Source organism: Heloderma suspectum, chromosome 2 (genome assembly GCF_057233095.1).
Source record: "Heloderma suspectum isolate Gila_16-S chromosome 2, 16-S_ref, whole genome shotgun sequence".
NCBI lineage: Eukaryota > Metazoa > Chordata > Lepidosauria > Squamata > Helodermatidae > Heloderma > Heloderma suspectum.
Window position 1 is genome coordinate 288,115,107 of NC_139459.1, and position 8,128 is coordinate 288,123,234.

Here is an 8,128-nt window from a genome sequence, read left to right on the forward strand (position 1 = left end):
AGCAATGATCCATTTCAGCATAACAAACTGACAAGATTAGTCCAGTACTCTAGCACCAACCATTAATAATGAAGGAATCAATCCACAAGATTCTGCTGCTGCTCAACCTCCATTCATTCCAAGGGGGCTTTATAAGCTTCACTGGAATGAACATAAGTTGAGCAGCAGTGTAGATTTAATCCTGTACACAGTAACAGACCTACAAATCCACTGAAATGTGAGTGTAAGTAGACTGTTTTTTAACAGTCTAACCAGAATAAACTGTCAATCTCACAGCAGGGGTCGCTTGCATTGGCGGTTGCCAATTAAATTGAACAATTTTGTTAACGGAAGAAAAGGAACCCCAATACTACATTAAAATAACCTCTTCTCTCAAATTACTTGTGCATGAATACTGGATATTTAAAAAATTGACTTTGTAAATCATAAGTAATATTGTTTTTCAAAGTACAAACTGACTCATTTAATTTGAGCTGAGCTTATTTCTAGCTAAAGGCACAATGCCATGCATGTTTATACAGAAAAAAGTCCTAGACCTCCCAGCATGTCTGGCTGGGGAATGCCGGAAGTTGTTTAGACAGAAAAAAAAGTCCTATGTGCATAGGATTGCACCCAAAGTACGTTTAGGATAGGAGCCTTGGATCCCAAGCCAACCAAAGTCCCACAGTTCTGTTGTTTTTCTAGAAGCAGGCATAGAATTGCAGCATTAATCTTTTTTTCATTCTTACAACAAACTTATTAACATTTAAAAAAAAGAACTGAGAATGAAAAATGGGTGACTTCTGTAAAGTCACCTAAGCATGCCCACCCCTTGCAGTGATTTGAGCCCATGTTGCCAGGCCTGAATTTAACAAGCTATCTGAAGGCCTACACTGGCTTTCATTTCTTTTACTATTGAAACCATTTTTATACATTTTTCATTTGCACAATATTTGAGCACCTCCCATGCTTTTAGTGCTGGCACAAAATAGTCTTCTTAACTGTTCACATAATTTAATTTCATGGAAGACGACACTGAACTTTCCCCACAATTTATCATCCATAAAGACTAGCCTGTTCATACATTGCAAGTCAGAAGTGTGGCATGACCATGATTCAGAAGCTACTGTGTGTTTTAACCATTGATCTTTGTCAAAACTTTTATGGTACATAATCCTGACACATAAATATGTTTCTGAAAAGAATGGCATTCATTGCCTGGTCTTCTAATTTTTCATGACATTGAAAATAATATACATTATTTTCTATACAGAAGCTATACTGCCCTTCAGGTTCCAGGGGCCTAGGCCGGTAGTGCAGATTGCTTTGTGAGTTTGACTGCTACTCATGTCAAAGCTTTGGCTAGCACTAACTTGACAGGCACGACAGTCTTCAATGCTTCCTCAAATTAGTAAAAGAAACCCTTAAGCCAATGATACCGGTTGAGTGATAGCTCTACATTTATTCAGCTAATCAGCATGGATGTTATATACATACAGCCATCTTCACTAAAACCCCTTTGACTTGCCCTTGCACAGGTGGACTTCCTATTGTAAGGACAAAGCTCCTTGGAGGCAAGTGAAGAAGGAAGAGAGCTCAGGCACAGAAACAGTTACATTCAGACAGGGGACTTTGTGCTGGTGTAATTGCCTGCAGGACCCCAGGGAGCGACTACACGCTGTAGTAAACATTGTTCAAGGACCCTGCAGACTTTCATGTGATCACAATACATCCCCTTTTGCATTTGACAGGAAAACACATGAAGCAGTTTTAAGTTTCTACCATGAAAATACTGGTACGTGGAGACCACACTGGCAATACCCAAGAATTAGGATGACAGTATTCTTATACAGACTAATTTTGAAGCTTTCTGATCTGTAAGGTCTATTTTCTAGCAAGATCATAGTGCATGAGAGCTTCCTACCATTCAAGGGTATACAGTGAAAGCCCAGCTTTCCTGAATTTTATTTTTCTTTGTCCCTTCATGAGCACAGTCCACATAATAAAGTGTGAGTCGGAGTTTCTTATTTCTTTTCTAAGGTGATGCCAACTATCCATTACAGTGGATTACCAGTCAGTAGATATTTGTAAACAAAAATCAAGGGGGGGGGGGAGTTTGGTTCAATGCTTTAATGTCAGAATTATAATCAGACATTTGGTTTTTATTCCCCGACTTGCCAAGGAGCTGAAACAGAATTCCCAGCAACAGCACTACATCTGTGAGACAAAAACAGTTATGAAAGTCTATTATGTGCAAAAGATCTGAGATCTCAAACACAACAAGCTATGAAAATGTGGTGAATACAAATATCAGCACATGTCACAAGTAACACTTTAGCACATTTTCCCTATAACCTCTCTCATCTGTATATCTTCCCCATGTAGTGGAACTATTTAAAGAATAGTTTGCAAAGGAATAAAAAAAAAAGATAATTCATACCAGTGAACTGAAATGGAAAGAAAGCGTGATGGATCAATTACTAAGTTAAGCCCCCTTGTTCACTCAGCTCTTCACTCTAAACAATTTCCCCCAGTGGAGAAATCTTAGCATCGGCTTTAGAGCCTTTCCAACTCCTGGAGTTGTTCTGTCACATAAAAATGAAGTCACCTAACAGACAAGTAAATAAAATCAATAAATTCAGTTCTTTTCCACCTTTTCACTTTAAAATACTCTAATTAATCCACCAAGCTGGTCTGGAATTGACATGAATTGCCCTCTCAATTTCACTTCCACTGGAGCAGAATGCTTTGAATCTCATTGAACAGCATCCTCCTGGTGCTAAGAACAGAAATGCTCTGAAATAATGTTAGGTATGTAGTGCCCAGCTTAAATTGAAAGAAACAATACAAGGTAAAATGCAAACTTTGGCCTGAAAGAGATGAATATGGAAGTGACATATTCATAGGAGAAACTGGGCTTCAACTATTTTTTAAGTATTCTGAAGTATCTTCATAGCACTTGCTTAACTTCTGACATGGTGAATAGATTCAATGATGCGCCTGTCTGAAAGTACTAATCTTAAACATATTAATACTCTAGTACAAGATGGCTCAAATGTGCAGAAACTACATGTGGTTATGGCCTTTCTGCCGGTGAGAGGGCGGATAGCTTTCTGGCAATCTGAGGTGTTGCCTTAATCAAGCTAGGATTCCAGCAATGCTGTTGTCTCAGTTCAATACTCAGTTATGTGGCTTTGCTCTCCATAGCTCTTAGATCCAAACATGCAGGAATTATACCTAATGCATCCCTTCCTGAATAACAACACTTTTCACTAAGGGAATGGGGATTTATTTATTTACTGTACTTTTAAATTGCCCAATAACTGAAGTTCTCTGGGCAGTGTATAATACATTAAAAACACAATACAAACTTTAAATAAATAAACAGTGCAGAATAAAACCAAGATAAAGCCAACAGCAAAGAACAGAATCATAGAATAGTAGGGTTGGAAGGGGCCTATAAGACCAATAAAACCATGACAACATCAAAAAACCAAATTAAAATCAACAGCAGGATAAAGTATTAACAGCACTAAAAACAGTTCTTAAAATGCCTGGGAGAATAAAAAGGCCTTCACCCGATGTAGGCATCAGGTGAGCCTCTCTGGGGAGAGCGTTCCACAAATGGGGTGCCAGCACTGAAAATGCCCTTTCTTACAGTCACCTGCCTCGCCTCATTTGGTGGGGGTATTTGGAAGAGGGTCTCAGACGATGATCTTAATGTCTTGATAGGCAAAGCACTGCACTTCAATACACAAACCTTTTTTTTTTTTTAACTATTCCTGTACATGGAAAGCTAGCATGTCAGGGAGAAGGCCAAGCTTAAAATTCTTCCCAACATAAACACTTTCCATATGCAGAGAGTTTTGATTCTGTTCTGGGGGGAAAAAAAAAACATGGGGGAAGTACTGGATCATGCAATTCCTCCACCTCCAGTCTGAAGAAGTATAATCCAAGAGAAGTACGACATGTCTGAATTGGCATATTTGAAACAGCTCTTAGTCCTATGCCATATCGGGTATTATAGACACAAATATAAGTGCATTTAGAAATGAGGCCTAAGGAAACGTTGCCAAAGAGTTGCACTTTATTTGAATGGGATTTCACTATAATGGTATAGTATAAGACAGCCTTGTTGGAATCCTAGCCTGATTACAGCCTCTACTGTAGGCAGACCTGAAAATATAAACTACAATTAATGACTCACTGCTGCCCAAAGAGGTTAAGAATCAAACTAAACTTTACTCATTACACCCTGGTCTAAACACAGCATATGGAAACAAGTCCCCTTTAAAAAACTTGGGACAATGTCCATGTAACATGGTTAGAACTACATTAGGGCCTCTTCATCTGTCACACATTAAGCGTTACGCACAGCTACAGGTGTCTATTCTACTGTGGGCAAATATAACTGGGAGCTGAGTGCCCTGGTTTTTGAGGCCCATGTACAGTGCATCTATATGCAGTGAAATAAAACCTGGGTGGTGTCAGTAGTCTGTAGTGGCCTGTTGCTTAAAGTATTACGAGGATCTTTCTGTTAGAGGAAAAAGTGTGCATGTGTTGTATTAGGCCTGTATCTTCCAGAAGTAGTTACTGCAACAATCCGTAAGCATGCATATTTGGAAGCAAGTTCCACTGCAGTAAGTGGTTTCCTTTCAAGTAGATGTGCTTAGGATTAAGGTTTTCTGTATAATTAGAAGACTTGAATTGCTCTCTCACCATATCCTCCACAAAACACCAAAGAGCTTCAGCCTGATGCATAACAGTTTTATTGTAACTCGCTGGACAGAAAATATGGGTTTTCTTACATGAATGTTAGAGCTTTGCATGTTATATTCCGTATCACTAAAATGTTTGCTATGGTAACCTCCCAGGCTACTGGCAGCATTAAGCCCTGTGAAAGTAGTGACAACAGAAACAGTATCTATGTAGCACCACATTCTTGTTGGTGAAGAATTTTACATTAGAATTCTACTTTCCAAGTGGATATAGCAGAGGCAAAGCTATCAGCCCTAACAGTTACAGACTTTTAAACACCTTTTATGATGACAGCAAATTTCTCCAAAGCAGATATAATCATTCTACTAAAACCCACATGGGACCATTAAATAGACATCACTCTGGCCCATTATATAGACTAGGAGAGGCCTAGTAATAGCATTGCTTTTTAAGAACCAATAAACTGCCTGGCTTTTACTCCTGCCAAGTAAATTTTAAATAGTGTCAGTTGCAGACTTTTCCTCCCCGTTTTCATTAAGGGGGAAGTTTCACTTGCTTTGTAATAACTTACTGTTAACTTCATGCACAGAAAACACCTTCCTAAATTGTATGCATATAGTGTTTCTTTCCACCTCCTTATGGATGGGTCACAAATTGTCTGATAAAAGGGCTTTGGCTTTCCCTGCACAAGTTCCTCTTCCACTACAGCAGATTCCCACAATCTGAATCAACTGTGTTATGGCACCATTCTAGTTTCCACTACAGCCAACTTCAGTATGTATCCCCGATTCACGATTTATGGATTCAGGCGCATCCTCAGCTACAGGAGCAGAGGAATATCCCAAGACAACAAAGTGGGTGTATTCTTAAGTACAAGAGGGAGGGGGAAGAGGCAACGATGGAAACTGAAAGAAGTCAGCAGAGTATAGCGGAGCAGGGTTGTTTTTCAACTGAAAGCAAGAGTCCCGCAGGAGGAGGCATCAGCAGCACTTGTGAGATGGGTGGAAAGGGGCTGGGCGTCGTGTAACTTTGTGGCACTGTAATCACACTTTACCAAAACAACTGTGGGCAGCAGCTGCGGATCCTACTATCTTCCTTCCCCCAGACCCACCCCCCAAAGCAGCGATTTATGGCGCCAAGTGGATGCGATGAGGCGCGGTAGGATAGGCATCAACATCCCAGGCGGGTTCGCAGGCGGGTGGCGAACTGCGTAGCGCTCTTCAGAGAAAGGGAGCGCTCCCGATGGAGTTCCCGGACTGTGGGTTTAAAGATCACTTACCTCGCCATTTCGGAGGGGAGGGGAGGGGAGGGGAGGGGAGGGGAGGGAGAAAGCCAAATTGTTAAGGAGGCCTCCTCGTCTCAAGTGAAGCCATTTTAGAGAGGAAAACATAACATGTCAACCAACCGGCTCTTCAGGAAGGACAGAACACATGGCCACAAAAGTTCATCAGAAGTTACCTTGAAATGACTTTTGCGGGAGCCAACCCACTCAACTCCCAAGTTTGAAAGAGAAAGTGCGTCCACAGTAACCGACCAGCCACTGACTCAAGAAACCCAGTGCTCGAGGGGGAGGGGGAGAAAGAGAAAAGGGGGCTCCCCCACTCCCCGACACACAGTACGACCGGGGAGGGGGAGAGTCGACGAAGAGGCAGCGAGCTCCTGCACCCAACGCCGAGGAACTTTTCGCGGCCGCAGCAAGGCTGCAAACGCAAACGGCAGCGCAGCAAGCGCCCCCTTTCGGGCCCAGAGCTGCCCAGGCGCGGCGCGCGCCTCCCCCGGGCCGCGGGAACTTGCGCGGAGCGCGGCAGGAGCGCCAACCGCGCGCGGAGTTGGCGCTCCTACTGCGGCGGCGGCGCCAGCCAGTACATCTGAGTGAAGTGCTCGCCGCTCGCTCCCCCTCCCCTGGCGCTGCGCTCCGCCTGCTTGCCTGGCGGCGGCGGCTACTGCCGCCGCCGCCGCCGCCCTCGCCCTCCCTCGCCGTCTCCCGCATCAAACTTCAGGAGCCGAAAAAAAACCTTTCCGGCGGCCGGGCAGGCGGCAAAACGCGCCCAGCAGCTGCCGCGGGCGCCGCCCTGCCCACAAGGGCCCGCATCCCGCGCCCGCCTTACCGACGGGGAGTTTTTCCAGCCCCGCGCCGCTGCCGGGGCTCCAGCAAGGCTCGCCGGCGCTCCGCTCACCGCCTCATTCCAATATGGCACGGTCGGCCCAAGCGCATGCGCCCGCCGTCGCTCTCCCCGTCCCCTCCCCTCGCTCCTGGCTTTTTGGGCGCTCGCAACACACTCCCTCGCGCTCGGACGCGCGGAGCCCTGGCGCCGCGTGGGGATGGGCCGTCCTCGGCGGCGGCCCCCCGCAGAAGGCGACGCCGCCGCCGCCAACTTGCTCGGCCAGCACTTCGGGAGGCGGCGCGAGCCCCCGCCCGTCGCAGCGCCACCCTGTCCCCGAGGATTTCCCGCGGGGCGCGCACCTGCCGCCAGTTCTTACGCGCGCAAGTGGGGAGGTCGCGTGCTTGCCGGCCCCGGGCGGGGCGGGGAGAAGGCGCTAAAAGAAGCGCAGCCCGCAGCGTGCGGGAATGACGCGAGAGGGGGGCAGCTGAACGGCTCGGGGAGACAGGCGGGCGCGCAGTCAGCTCAGCTCTCCATCCAACGCGCTGGCCTCCCCTGCTTGGAGCCGCTAACAACTTGAGCCCGTTTACTTGCACGGAAACCGGCTGACTCCGGCATGAAGCCGGTTTCCGTGCAAGAAACACGCCGGCCAAAGCGGCGTATAGCTCGCAGTCATGCCTTTCTCCCTTGGCGGCCAAGTTGATTTTGCGACGGGAGCGCCCGACTTCCTCCCGGCCTCCCCCCCGCCCTTGTTTGCCGGCCCAGAACTGACAGCGCCGTGGGTCGCCCGGCGCAACGGCAATGCCCGCGTCGCCTTCCGCGAGGGCTCCGTGCCGCTTTCGCTGCGCCCTGCCCCGCATCCCGCAGCCGTTTACCCTCCTCCTCCTCGCCGCCCCCCCCCCCCCCGCAGGAGATGTAGGACGGAAGCGCGGCCCGAGTGCGTGCGCGCTGTGCAGCCGGGGGCGGCGGCGAAAGAGGCGGCGGGGTGCTTGCAGCTGTGAAGACGCCGAGAGGCGGGATAAGCTACAACACCCCGAACCGAAATTAAAACGTAAAGGGGGGGGGGGGAATAGATGGGGAAAGAAAAGGGAAGGGTTGTGCAACACCGAGAACCTCATGACCACGCGCCTGTGCAATCAGAGAAGAGTAATAAAAGCGAGCGACTTTCACGCCGCTTAAAGGCGACGGGAGGCGAAAGAGGGACACCAACGGAGCCGGCAGCCAACTGGATCCTCGCAAGAACCTCGCTTTGGAGCAGGGGGTGGGGAATGAGGTCTTATTTCGAGGACCCTTCCTCCGCGTTCGCTCCCCTTTCGGAGCAAGCCGTC

The 8,128-nt window shown here is 47.2% G+C and overlaps 1 protein-coding gene across 2 annotated transcripts in view; it reads right to left on the reverse strand.

The window, feature by feature from the left end:
* The window catches only part of SFMBT1 (Scm like with four mbt domains 1), a 100,806-nt gene extending 93,910 nt beyond the window's left edge, over nt 1-6,896 (reverse strand). The window contains exon 1 of one of the 2 annotated variants that reach the window (XM_084839787.1): nt 6,807-6,896. The gene's annotated coding sequence lies outside the window, so the exon portion shown is untranslated. Of the gene's footprint in view, nt 1-6,156; nt 6,444-6,806 lie in introns of those variants that run through there. The other variant, XM_084839788.1, reaches the window with a different exon arrangement.
* Between the last annotated feature and the right edge of the window lie 1,232 nt (nt 6,897-8,128).